The sequence below is a fragment of the Dipodomys merriami genome, unplaced genomic scaffold (assembly GCF_024711535.1).
Source record: "Dipodomys merriami isolate MVZ:Mamm:240054 unplaced genomic scaffold, mDipMer1.0.p SCAF_539, whole genome shotgun sequence".
In the NCBI taxonomy this organism is placed as follows: Eukaryota; Metazoa; Chordata; class Mammalia; order Rodentia; family Heteromyidae; genus Dipodomys; species Dipodomys merriami.
This window is the reverse complement of record NW_027206112.1, coordinates 85667-99702: the sequence shown is the minus strand read 5'-3', so window position 1 is coordinate 99702 and position 14036 is coordinate 85667.

The window sequence follows — 14036 nt, the reverse complement described above, 5'->3', positions numbered from 1 at the left end:
ACCGACATTGTAAATCTCATTTTTGACATGACAATTTGTACTTCTCATTGTTGCAACAGGTCCACCTGAATCCTTAAACAACTTGTTTTTTTTTCCCATCTCCTCCACAAGTTATACTGACATCAAATATATTGAAAGCGGGGGTTATACTGTGGGGGAGGGACATACAAAGCAACAAAGAAATAATCTTATAAATGCGTTAGAAACACATGCATGAAAGAAAAAAAAACATTAAAATACCTATCTAAGGAATCATTTTCCTAACATCACATTATCTGACTTTTTCCACTTGACTCATACATGTACTATATATTGCAAATAAGGGAAACCATGGGACTTGTGTTACTTTGTGCCTGGCTTATTTCACTTAATATAATTTTTTCCAAGTTTTTCCATTTCCTAACAAATGGGGCAATGTCATTCTTTCTGATGGAGGCATAGAATTCCATTGTGTATATATACCACATTTTCTTTATACATTCATCTACTGAAGGGCATCTGGGTTGATTCCATATCTTAGCTATGGTAAATAATGCAGCAATAAACATAGTTGTGCTGGTAGCTTTAGTGTGGTCTTGTTTGTAAACATTTGGGTAAATGCCCAAAAGTGGGATTGCTGGGTCATAGGATAGTTCTCCAGATATTTCAACTCCATCTTCATTACCTCACACCCTCCAGTGCTTGTTGGAACTTGCATATTCTCTTCTTCATGATGCTCCCCTGTATCTACAGCACTTCCACATTCTCCTGCAACTATGTTTTCACTTGCTCCAGGTCATCAAAGTTTCTGCTCTTTTCCTCAACCTGAAGGGTCACATCATTCAGCTGTTTGAAGAATATTTTGGTCTCCTTTACAGCAGTGACCACAGAAGCTGCTATCTCCAGCTCTGCCACGGGCCACTCTGTAGCTTGCAGGCAGCTGGTGACGGCTTCATGCTCCCTTTCTCTGTCATCAGTGGCCTGCTGCACTTGGGCCAGTGCACATTGTAAATCGCTTTCTGCTGAAACCAACCACTGTATGGGTGCCTTGTGGATCTCTACCTCCATTTTTGGTGCTGCATGTATCTGGGCTATCTTCTCCCTCTCTTACTCCCATTGACCCTGCGGGTCTGTCTTTCCCTGCTTCAGTTGTTGGATCTTGGCAAAGAGTGCCTGGTTTCTTCTTTTCTGTGGTCCAGGGTGGGCACCACATGAAGGTAGCACCTCTGTGGATCCTCGGTGGGATTGGGACCCTTGACACTCTGGACCCTGGTGGCTGTGACTGTGTCCAAAGGCAGGGTAGGCCCATGGTCGGCATCACCTTTCGCCGGACTCTCCTGTCAGTCCGGCTCCCCAGTGGTGTTTCTCTTGGGGATCCCTCCCTTTTTCGTGTTATTTGTTTTCTTCAATGTTTCAGTTCTGTTGGGAGGATACTGCTGGTGTTCTTGTGGCAGTTTCTTGCCCACAGTTCTCTCATTGATTCTTATTGTTTCAGACATCTGAGCAATGGGACGGGAAAGATGGGCTGTCCACATTCCCAGGCTCTAGGAAATCCTCTATTCTCCCACTAACCGACTAGGACATCATTTCCTATTCTACCTCAAAGTCACCTGGAGTCTCTTGCTCACCACTCAGCCACCTCTACCTTCCTCAACTGCTGGTAGTGGTGTCAACCAACAGAGGGAATCCAGGTGTAACTGGGAAGCATGGAATGTGGGCATGGCCACTATTCTTGTATCCCATTGGTCAAAAAGAACCATGAAAGAATGAGGGTGTGCCTGGAATCCTGGGATGCATACAGAATGGACAGAGTGAAGATGACAGCAGCTCCTTTACCTGGAAACTCTGTCCAATCCAGTTGGGGACAAGAGTGAGACCTGCTTTAGCCAGATGGCTTCACAGATGGTGATGTATGTCTGTTTGTTGCCAATCCTGGACCTTGAACTCAGACTCTGGGCACAGTCCTTGAGCTGATCTTGCTCAAGATTAGCCCTCTACCACTGGAGCCACACAGCTCTACTTTTGCTTTCTTGGCATTGAGGTTGGACAGGGGTCTCAAGGACTTTCCTGCCTAGGCTGACTTTGACCATGATCCTCCTATCACAGCCTTGTAAGTGTCAAGGAGGACTGGTGAGAGCCACTGGTGCCTGACTAATCATTGTTCGGGATTATGGCTTCCCCAGTAGTCTGCAAGCCTTCAGCAATCCAAGGTGAAATTTCCTTTGGAGCCGGATCACTCAGACCCAGATGGCCATAGTGCAAAGGAAGAAAATGTAAAAATGCCATCCCGCCACTTTTTTTCTGTGCATTCCCCCACCTCCCTGCACAAGGCCTGAACTTCTAGGATCCCAGAATATGCTGTGTTTCCAGCGGCTGCACCCCAGCCTATAGTGATGAAAGCTGAGGCAAGGTTGCCATGACCTGAGTTCGAGACCGTCCTTGGCAAAAAAAGCAAATAAAAAATAAAAAAAGCTCCCTAGCTTGCAATTAACGCAGTTTTTCCTAACTTTGAATTTGAACTTAAGACCTGGGTAAATCTGAAGCACTGTTGATGACGGGGAAGCTCACCATGCTTGAAGACAAGAAAGTAAGGCCTGGTCCCTAGGCCTGAATTCAAGTCCCAGCCCTGGAAACATTCTCTTTATGTACATTGTAAAGGTATGATTTGTAATTCTGTATAAATGTTCAGTCTATGTCCTGTTTGTTGTGTTTATTTATTGTATTTTTGTTTTATTCATTTATTTTCCATTTTTGTATTGTGAAAATGTTGTACAGAGGGGTTACAATTACATGGGCAAGATAATGAGTACATTTCTTATCAAGCATTGTAGCTTCCTCCTTTGTTTCCCCTTCCCATCCCTTCCCATCCTTCCCTCCGCCCCCACCCAATACTCCCCACTCCCCCCTGCCATCCCACACCAAAGTTGTAAAGTTCATTTTCGACATAACAACTTGTACATCTCATTGTTGAAATGGGTCCACCTGTATCCCTGTTAAAATGAATTGTTTTTCCCCTTCCCCTCCACAAATTATACAGACATCAAATACAGTGAAAGCAGGGCTTATACTGTGGGGGAAGGACATTCAAAGCAACAAAGAAATAATCTTATAAATGTGTTAAAAACAATCAAAAGTAAGAAATACACATTTGAGCACATATCTTAGGGTTCATTTCCCTAGCATCACCGTATCTAACCTTTTCTGCTTGACTCAGACATTTACTAGACATTGCAAATAAGGGAAACCATCGGACCTATGTTTCTTTGGGCCTGGCTTACTTCACTTAATATAATTTTTTCCAAGTCTTTCCATTTCCTCACACATGGGGCTATGTCATTCTTTCTGATGGAGGCATAGAATTCCATTGTGCATATATACCACATTTTCTTGATCCATTCATCTACTGAGGGGCATCTGGGCTGGTTCCATATCTTAGCTCTAGTAAATAGTGCTGCAATAAACATAGTCGTGCTGGTAGCTTTAGTGTGGTCTTGTTTGTAAAAATTTGGGTAAATGTCCAAAAATGGGATTGCTGAGTCATAGGGGAGCTCTATATGGAGTCTTTTGATGAACCTCCATAATACTTTCCAAAGTGGTTGAACAAGTTTACACTCCCACCAACAATGCAGTAAGGTTCCCTTCTGTCCACCTCCCCTCCAGCATCTGTTGTTATTAGAGTTCTTCATTCTAGCCATTCTAGCTGAGGTGAGGTGGTATCTCAATGTTGTTTTGATTTGCATTTCTTCTATGGCTAGGGAGGTTGAGCATTTCTTCATGTGTCTATTGGCCATCCTTCTGTCCTCTTCAGAGAAGCTTCTCCTTAAGTCTTTTGCCCACTTATTTATTGGGCAATTGTTTCTTTGAGGATTTATTGTTGGGGGATTTAAGTTTTTGAGTTCCAAGTATATTTTAGATATGAGATTTTTTATTGACTGTGATGACACACATTCCATTTATGATATTGATGACAACCCATTACATAGTTTCTCGATTTGTACATGTGTTCTTCATCATGTGTGACACCCAGGACTCTCAGAGAAAAGGAAAACAGCTATCACACTCAGCTTCTTACTCCATGATCCAATTGTTGGCAGTGCTGGGATCTGAACTCAGGGCCTGGCAGACCCAATTCAGACCCTGAATGGGTGTGTCAACATGGCAACCTCTAGCCAATGAAGCCCCAGGGCATTTCCAGACCCTGAGATTGAGCTGCAGGGGTGGACAAAATAGCCATACATGGAAAAACAGGTGGTAGAAAACCAATAAATATTTATTTGTACAGAGTACCAGAGACCTCTACCTAGGATTCAATGACATCAACTACGTTCCTCCTAACTCTTAGGTCTTCATTATGCCACCATTGAAGGAATAGCATTCTTTTCATGCTTAATAGACCATTCATTAAGATGAATTATCGTCCTAGGATCATTGCATCTAATTTGGGAGTACACCAATACACGCAGAAACTTCTCATTCAATCATGAGTTTGCTAACATTTCATTGTTATTCCCATGCATAGGAACAAGTATCTTGGGATTTCCCCCCATTGGTAGGTATCAGGACCAGGATTCAAGCTCAGGGTCTATTTTGCCGCATAGGCCTATGGCTTCCCTTATAGCCCGTTAGCCTTCACCAATGCAAGGTGAAGTACCCTTTGCAGCCGTGTAATTCAGACCCAGGGTGGTCACCGTGCAAAAGAAAATATTAAAAAATCCATCCTGCGACATTTTTCTGTCATTTTTCTGTCATTTTTCTGACATTTTTTCCTGCAAAGTTTCAGAGCCTAGGATCCCAGGATAGGCTACAGGCCCATGGGAGCCCGCCAGCCTGAGGTGATCGAAGCTGAGGCAGAGTTGTCATGAACTGAGTTCAAATCCCATGCTTGGCAATATTAACATTAATATTAATAATAATAATGATAATAACACACCCTGGCTCAGAATTCTCACCATTTTTCTGCCACCTCTGAGATTCCAACTCAGGTCTGGGTAACTTTGTTGCACTGTGGGCTAAGGTGAAGCTCACCATCATTGAAGCCTACAAGGTCAGGCCTAGTCCCAGGGCCTGAACTGAAGCCCCAGCACTGGCAAAAATCATATGCTCACCTATTTTACACATAGGATCTCTCTTTACATAGAGATGTGGAATGCATCATGCATTCAATGTAGTTATTCTTTTTATTGTGTGTCTTAGTCATGGATGCATTTTGTATTTTATTACATATGATGACAGCTATAACTGTGCTGACATGGATGGCAACTGATTCCCATGAATATAGAGTTGCCTACATAGCATACTGCATCCTAGCTGAGACCCAGGACTTTCACAGGACAGAGATACAGGTGCAACGATTGGCTTCTCACATCAGGATTCATCTTTTGGCAGTGCTGGGATCTGACATGGGGACTGGCCGGCCCAATAGGCGAATATGGGTCCAGGTAAGCACACCAGCATGTGAGCCACTGAGGAGCTAGGCCGTTCCCAGGACCTGAGATTGAGCCCCGCAGTGGGGGGGATAGTGGGGAGGACAATAGTCATCCATTCAAAATCTGAAGGTAGTATGTAAATAATTACATATTTGTATAGAGTAGGAGAGATGGCGACCAGTGATGGAATCCAATCTACCTTGTGACTAAAGATTCTTTGATCTTCCCCTATTACTCCATTTTATGACTCTTATGATTATGGCCATGTTTCATCAACTCTTCATTAAGAAATAATCGATACCCCATGAGTCTTGCCTATCATTTCCTACTCGCATCAAGCAGGAACTACTCATTCAAAGATGAGATCCATCGAATTCCATGACTCTTCCTAGGTCTGCAAATGAGTATCTCAGGATCTCCCACCATTCCCTCAATGTATGGGTGCTGACCAGGAATTGAACTTGGGGCCTACATTGCTGGGTTGGCCTCTGGCTCTTCTGATAGCCAACAGACCATCAGCCACACCAGGTCACCTTCACTCTGCAGACCACCGTGTTTGGTCCCAGCATGGTCAGCATGCAAAGGAAAATAAATGTAAAAGTGCCAGGTGGAACTTCCCACTGCTTTTATTCCCCCTCGAGGCTTTTTTTTTCCAGGAACCCCTGGGAACCTAGGGTCCGAGGTCTGTGGGTCCAGAGGCTGCAGCCTAGGATTATCACAGCTGAGGCAGAGTTGCCATGACTTGACTTCAAGTCCCGGGTCTGGCAAAAAAAAAAAAATTGAAAAGTTACGAATGAAGCACTCTAGCTAAGAACTCACAGTGTTATACTGCTAGAGCTGGGATTTGAACTCAGGTCTGGGGAACCCCATTGCAGTGTGGGAAAAGGGGAAGCTCACCATCCTTGAAGACTAGAATGTCAGGCCTGGTCCAGGGCTTGATTTGAAGCCCAAGCACTGGACAAAATAACAAGCCCACCTCTTTAACACACAGGATCTCTATTTACATACAGGTGTGGTATGCATCTTGCTTTCAATGTGGTTATCTTTTTTTATTTTGGGTGTTATTCATGGATGTATTGTGTATTTTATTGAGTATGCTGACAGGTATATCTGTGCTGACATGGATGACAATTATTCCCATGGCTATAGAGTTGCCATCCTCGCTGAGGCCCAGGACTTTCACAGGACAGGAAAACAGGTGGATCGATGCGCTTCTCACATCAAGATGAATCTTTCGCAAGTGCTGGGATTTGAACTCAGGGCCTAGCAGGCCCAATTGGTGAATGGGTCAATTTGAGCACACCAGCCTGCGAGCCAGTACGGAGCTACGATGTACCCAGGTCCTGAGACTGAGCATTGGAAGCAGGGATAAATATAGTCATGAATTCATAATTTAAATATAGGATCTATATTATCATATATGGATGGGTGACATCTTGCATTCAGTGTATTTGTTCTCTTTATTTTGTGTCTTATTCATGGATGCAATGTGTATTTTATTGATTATGATGACAGATATTACTGTGCTGACATGGATGGCAACCCATTCCCTTGGGTATAGGGTTGCCTATGTAGTAATCTCTGTCCTCCCTGAGACCCAGGTATTTCTCAGGACAGGAAAACAGATGGATTGATGGGCTTCTCACATCAGGATAATCTTTTGACAGTGCTGGGATTCAAACTCAGGGCCTAGCAGGCCCAATTGGTGGATGGGCAAAAGTGAGCACACTAGCCTGTGAGCCACTAAGGAGGTAGGCCAGTCCCAGGACCAGAGATACAACCCTAGGAGGAGGGGATTGGGAGGGGTGGGAAATAGTCATGCATTTATAAGTGCAAGTTTGTATGCAAATAAGTACATATTTTTATAGTGTAGGAGAGGTGGCGACCTGTGATGAAATCTACCTGTGACTACCAATTCTTGGATCTTCCCTGATGCCTCCATTTCATGACTGTGATGATTATGGTCATGCTTCATCAATTCTTCATTAAAAATAATCGATACCCCATGAGTCTTGCCTATCATTTCCTACTCACATCAAGCAGGATCTACTCATTCAAGGATGAGATTGATTGCATTCCACAACTCTTCCTAGTTCTGGAAACGAGTGTCCCAGGGTCTCTGGCCATTCCCTCATTGTAACAGGGCTGAGTGGGATTCGTCCTTGGGGCCTCCATTGTCTGGTTAGCCTGTGGCTCCCCTGAAAACCAGCAGGCCTTCAGCCATGCCAGGTCAACTTCACTCTGCAGGCAGCCATGTTATGACCCAGAATGGTCACCATGCAAAGGAAAATAAACATAAGAGCGCCAGGTGGAACTTCCCACAGTTTTATTTCCCCTCCCGGCTTCTTTTTTTTTTTTTTTTCCAATAAGCCCCAGGTCCTAGGGTCTGAGGACGGGCTGTGGATCCAGAGGCTGAACCCTAGGATGATCAGAGCTGAGGCAGAGTTGCCATGACTTGAGTTCAAGCCCCGAGTCTAGTAAAAAAAAAAAAATTTAAAAACTATGAACGAAGAATCCAAGCTCAGAATTTGTGCCATTTTACTGTGAGAGCGGGATTTGAACTCAGGTTTGGGTAACTCTGTTGCACTGTGGGGAAGGGTAAGATCACCGTCTTTAAAGACTGAAAGGATAGGATCTCTATTTACATACAGGTGTGGTATGCACCTTGTTTTCAGTGTAGTAAATATTTTTATTTTGTGTTTTATTCATCTATGTATTGTGTATTTTATTGAGGATAGGATGGCATATATAACTGTGCTCACATGGATGACAACCTATTCCCATGGGTATAGAGTTGCCTATGCTTTCTAGATCTTAGCTGTGACCCAGGACTTGCATAGGATAGGAAAACATCTGCAAGGTTTGGCATCTCACATCAGGATGAACCTTTTGGCAATGCTGGAAGTTGAACTCAGGGCCTAGCAGAACCAACTGCCAAATGGGTCCACATGAGCACAACCTCTTATGAGCCACTAAGGATCTAGGCCATACCCAGGACCTGAGATCTAGCCCCGAGGTGGGGGTGGAGCACCATATTCATTCCATTCATAAGATGAAATTAGTATGCTAATAAAGGCCTGTTTGTATAACATAGGAGATGTGGCGATCTGTGTTGGAATCCTATCTTCCATGTGACTCTTGGTTCTTTCCCAATGCTTCGATTTTCTGAATGTAATCATTGTCACACTTCATGCAGTCTTAATTAAGATCTTGCCTATCATTTCCTATGTGAATCATGCATGAACTTCTCAACTCTTCCCTAGGCCTGAATTCAAGCACCAGTACTGAAAAACGTAACATTTATAGACATTTTAAATATTTTAGTTATATCTCTATATTATTTTTAAATCGTGTTTGTTGGAGTGATTCATTATATTTTATTATTGATTTATTGATTGATTTAGTATTTATATTATGGACTGTGAGTACACCTATAATATTTATTACATTTGTCCCAATATATTCCATAGCATATAGCTTTGCATACATAATATTTACATCATACCTGACACCCAACACTTGCACAGAAAAGGAAAACAGTTGTCACACATGGAATCTTACACCAGGAAGAAACTTTTGGCAATGATGGGACCTTGACTGAGGGACTAGGAGGCCCAATTCATGAAGGGGTGAGTGTCAGCATGGCAGCATCTAGCCCATGCAGGTGTCAAGTGGATCTGAAGACCTGGGGTCAAGTTCCAGGTTTGGCCAAAATAGCAAAAATGTTCTATGCAGATGATGGTATACAAATAAATATTAATTTAGATATTTACATATGGCCAGAAATGTCTATTTAGTGTTCAATGACGCATGCTACGCTCCTACAGATTCTCAGGTCTTTAGTGAGGACTCCATTTAAGCAATAGTATTCTTTTAGTGCATAATAAACTATGAATTAAAATCAGTCTATGTCCTGTGATCATTGGGTCTAATTTTCTGCTAGACTGATTGATGAACTACTCATCAAACCATGACATTGTTCACGTTCCTCTGGTGCTCCTATGGATAGGCAATTGTTTCTTAGGCTCCCCAGCCCTTTGTAAGTGGCGTGACCAGGACCTAGTTGTTCAGGTTGGCCTATGGCTTCGCTGCCAGCCTACCTGCCTTCAGCAGTGCCAGGTAACCTACAGGTTGTAGCCATGTCATTTGGAACCGGGATGGTCACCATGCATGGAAGGAAAAACCAAGAAACCGCCAACCATCCACAGATGGCCATTTTTTTCGTTGCTGTTTTCATTTTGTTTTCCTGTCAGCCCCGGAGGCGTACCATCCCATGATCGGCTGTGGGTCCAGAAGCTGCACGATCCCAGCGTAGGGTGATGGAATCTCAGGCAATGTTGCCACAACCTCAGTTCAAGCCCTGTGATTGGCAATCAATCTATCAATAAAATATTAAAATATTAAAAATAGCAGGGGGCCAGTGTCTCACACCTGTAATTCTAGCTACTCAAGAGGCTGAGGATTGTGGTTCAAATCCAACCCAGGCTGTAAAGCCCATGAGACTCTTACCTCCAATAAATCACTAGAAAACCAAAAGTGGTGCTGTGGCTCACGCGGTAGTGCACTCGCTTTGAGCTGAAGAGTGCAGGGACAGCTCCCAAGGCCAGAGTTCAAGCCCCATGAAAAAAAAATTGTAAAAATACTAATGAAGCTCCCCAGCTTGGCATTCATACTTTTTATTTTTCCTCTCAGGCCTGGGATTTGAACTCAGAGTCTGGGTAAATCTAATGCACCGTAGGGGATGGGGAAACTCACCATCTTTGAAGACAAGCAATTCAGGCCTGTTCCCTAGGCCTGAATTCAATCCCCAGTCCTGTTAAAGTAATATTCATCCACATTTGAAATAATGATTAATATCTACATACTTATGTTTACCGCATATTATTTTATTGTGTATTTATTTTATTTTTTGCACTATTCATTCATTCATTATTTATGTTGACTATTATAACACTTATAACATGTATTAAATGGATTACATCTTTTGAGAAGTATACAGATTAGCATATGTATTATATATCTTATTTCAGACCCAGGACATTCACAGAAATTCTATAGTAGATGATCCCATGCTTAGAAAAACAGAAAGAATCCATCAACTAAAGTGGAATTCATCCCTACGCACCCCAGTGGCTCACATCTTTAATCCCAGCTACTCAAGAGGTGAGAACAGGAAGATGAAGTTTCAAAGCCAATCCAGGCAGATAAGCCTGAGAGATGACATCTCCAATTAACTGGCAAAAATCCAGGCTACAGGTATGGCTGAAGTGGTAGAAAATCAGCTATGAACAATCAAGCCAAGAAAGAGCAAGGTCAATTCAAGTGCAGAGAGAGGGGAGTAGGGGAAGAAAGCAGAGAAAAATCCTCCAAAAACAGAGAACAAAACAACAGTATAAACATCACATCTAATTTATGGTACCAACAAACTGAAAATAAAAAATCAAGCTTGTGTAGTTGTATAACTTTACATGAGCACATAAGCTTTTAGGTACACTTCAAAGCTATGTTTTAATAATATATATGTAGATATATTAAAATGTATATATATATATATATATATATATATATATATATATATCTTTAAATAAACTAAGAAAGCAGCCAATGAATAAATACTTCTGAATTAGTGTCTTAACCATGGCATTATAAATTATTTCTACTAAAAGTGTATTTCAAGTTTCTTTCCTCAGAATCAATCTTTAAGAAGTTTGTTCATGCACCAGGCAACAGTGGCTCCTGCCTATAATCCTAGCTCCTGAGGAGGCTGAGATCTGAGGATGGTGGTTCAAAGCCAGCCTGGGCAGGAAAGTCCGTGAGACCCTTATCTCCAAAAAACCAAAAACGGCACTGTGGCTCAAGCGGTAGAGCACTTGCCATGAGTTGAAGAGTTGAAGGTGGGCAGCCAAGCTCAGAATTCATGCCTCACCACGTACAAAAAAAAAAAAAAGAAGAAGAAAGAAGTTTGTTCATACAGATCATAAAATTCTAACCTTCTGAGCTTCAGGAAACTTGCCTTCCTTTTCTTCCAGGGTATTAGGCTCTTTAGGCAAGTACTCCACTACTGAGCTACATCCCAGTCCCAATGTGTTTGTTTTTCATTTTACAATTCACTTTATTCCCAAAATGCTTACAAGTACCTACTGTCCTCAAAGAAGTGAATTTTTGTTCAGAAACCCAACGTTTTGTGGTATGAGGACTTCCCTAGTGTATTTTGTGGCAGGCATGAGGAAAACTCACATGATACCATTGCAGAGAGTTTATAGTTACAGAAATAACTCTAAATAGAAATAACATCAACTGTCCCTCTAGGGAGGAATGATGTACTCATTTTCATTCTCACTCTTCATGGCAGATGGTCAAAAGGGAAACATCAATGTGCTATGCTGAAATATAAGTGTTTAAACCCCTTTTTGAAAAACTCTCATATTGTAAAATCAAAATGTATGAAATAAAGGTGAACCTTAAAGTGAACTTTAAAAAATATGAAAAAACCTAATGAAGCTCCCTGGCTTGGAATGTGTGCTATTTTTAGTCTGAAAGGCCTGGGATTTGAACTCAGGGTCTGGGTAACTCTGTTGCACTCTGGGGGAAGGGGAAGCTCTCTATGCTTGAAGATCAGAAAGTCAGGCCTCTTCCCCAGGCCTGAATTCAGGCCCCAACCCTGGAAAACATAGTCCTTACATGTATTTTAAAGATAGGATTGAACTTCCAGACAGGTGCTCAGTCTATATCATGTTTGGTGTGGTTATTCATTGTACTTTTTATTTTATTCATTTATTTACCGTTTATTTTATTGACTGTGATGACACCTAACCATGTATTACATTATTTACACCCTATCACATAGCATTTAGATTTGTAGACTTGTTCTCCATCATGCCTGACACCCCTTACTCTCACAGAAAAGGAAAACAGGTGTCACACTTGGCTTCTTACTCCAGGAGGAAATTTTTGGCAACCTCTGAGATCGAGCCCCAGGCGTGGCCAAAATAGCCATACATGGATAGGCAGGTGGTAGTACACCAATAAATACATATTAGTACAGAGTGCCAGAGCCGTGTATCTAGTATTCAATGACATCTGCTACATTATTACCAAGTCTTAGGTAGTTATTATGCCTCCAGTGAAGGAGTATTATTCTTTTCATGCCTAATTAACCATTAATTAAGTTCAATCAGCATCCTAGGATTATTGCGTCTAATTTGAGTCTAGACCGCTGCACGAACTATTCAATCATGAGTTGGATACCATTCCATCGGAATTTCTAAGCACAGCAGGAGTCTCTTGGGATCCCCTGCCAATGGTAGGTGTCAGGACCAGGATTTGAACTCAGGGACTGTGTTGCGTGGTTGGCCTATGGCTTTCCTGACAGTCTGCCAGTCTTCAGCAATGACAGGTCAGCTGTGGGTGGCATTCATGTCATTCAGACCTAGGATGGTCACCGTGCAAGGAATCAAAGCCAAGAAACTGCCTACCATGTGTGGCTCGCGGCTTGTTTTAGTGTCATTATCATTTTGTTTTCCTGTCAGACATCAGGTCTTAGGCTTCCAGGATTAGCTTTGGTTCTGGAGGCTGCAACAGAGCTGTCACGATCTGAGTTCAAGCCATGTGCATGGCCAAAAATAAACAAAAAAATTAAATAAAAATATTAAAACAATTTAAAAATTAAAAATCAATTATTTATCTCCCTGTTTTGCAATTCATGCCATTTTTTCTGCCAGGCCTGGTATTTGAACTCAAGGTCTGGGTAAATAGCCGCACTGTCAGGCTAGGGGAAATCACGTCATATGTGAAGCCGAAAAAGTCAGTCCTGTTCCCTAGGCCTGAATTCAAGCCTCAGTCCTAGAAAACATACTCCTTGTATACATTTTATTTACATTTTAAAGACAGGATTTATACTTCCATATAGTCAGACAATATCATATTTGGTATGGTTATTCATTTCATTTCTTGTTTTATTCATTCATTTACCATTCATTGTATTGACTCTTTTGACCCCTATCCCGTTTATTACATTGTTTACTTCCTATCACATAGCATCTAGATTTGTAGATGTGTTCACTATGATGCTTGACACACAGGACTCTCCCAAAAAAGGAAAACATGTGTCACACTCGGCTTCTTGCTCCAAGAATAAATTTTTGGCAGTGCTGGGATCCGAACGTGGGGCCTTGCAGGCCCACTTCATGAATGGGTAAGGGTGAGCACGGCAGCCTCTAGCCAATGAAGCTGTGAGGTGGTTCCCAGGCACTATGATGGAGCCCCAGGTTTGGCCAAAACAGTGATAAATGGATTGGCAAATGGTGGTAAACAATTAATACATATTGGTAAAGAGTGCCAGAGCCATCTATCTGACTGAATGACACCTACTACATTCCTACCAACTCTTAGGTATTTATTATACTGTCTTTGAAGTGATATTATTCTTTCCATCCTTAGTAAACTATCAATTAAAATCAATCAGCATCCTAGGATTATTACATCCACTTTTAGCCTCGACTGATACATGAACTACTCTTTCAATCAGTATTCCTATGCATAGGAATGAGTCTCTTGTGATGTCCTGCCATTGGTAGGTGTCAGGACTTAGATTTTTAACCCAGGGCCTATGTTGACAAGTTGGCCTGTGGC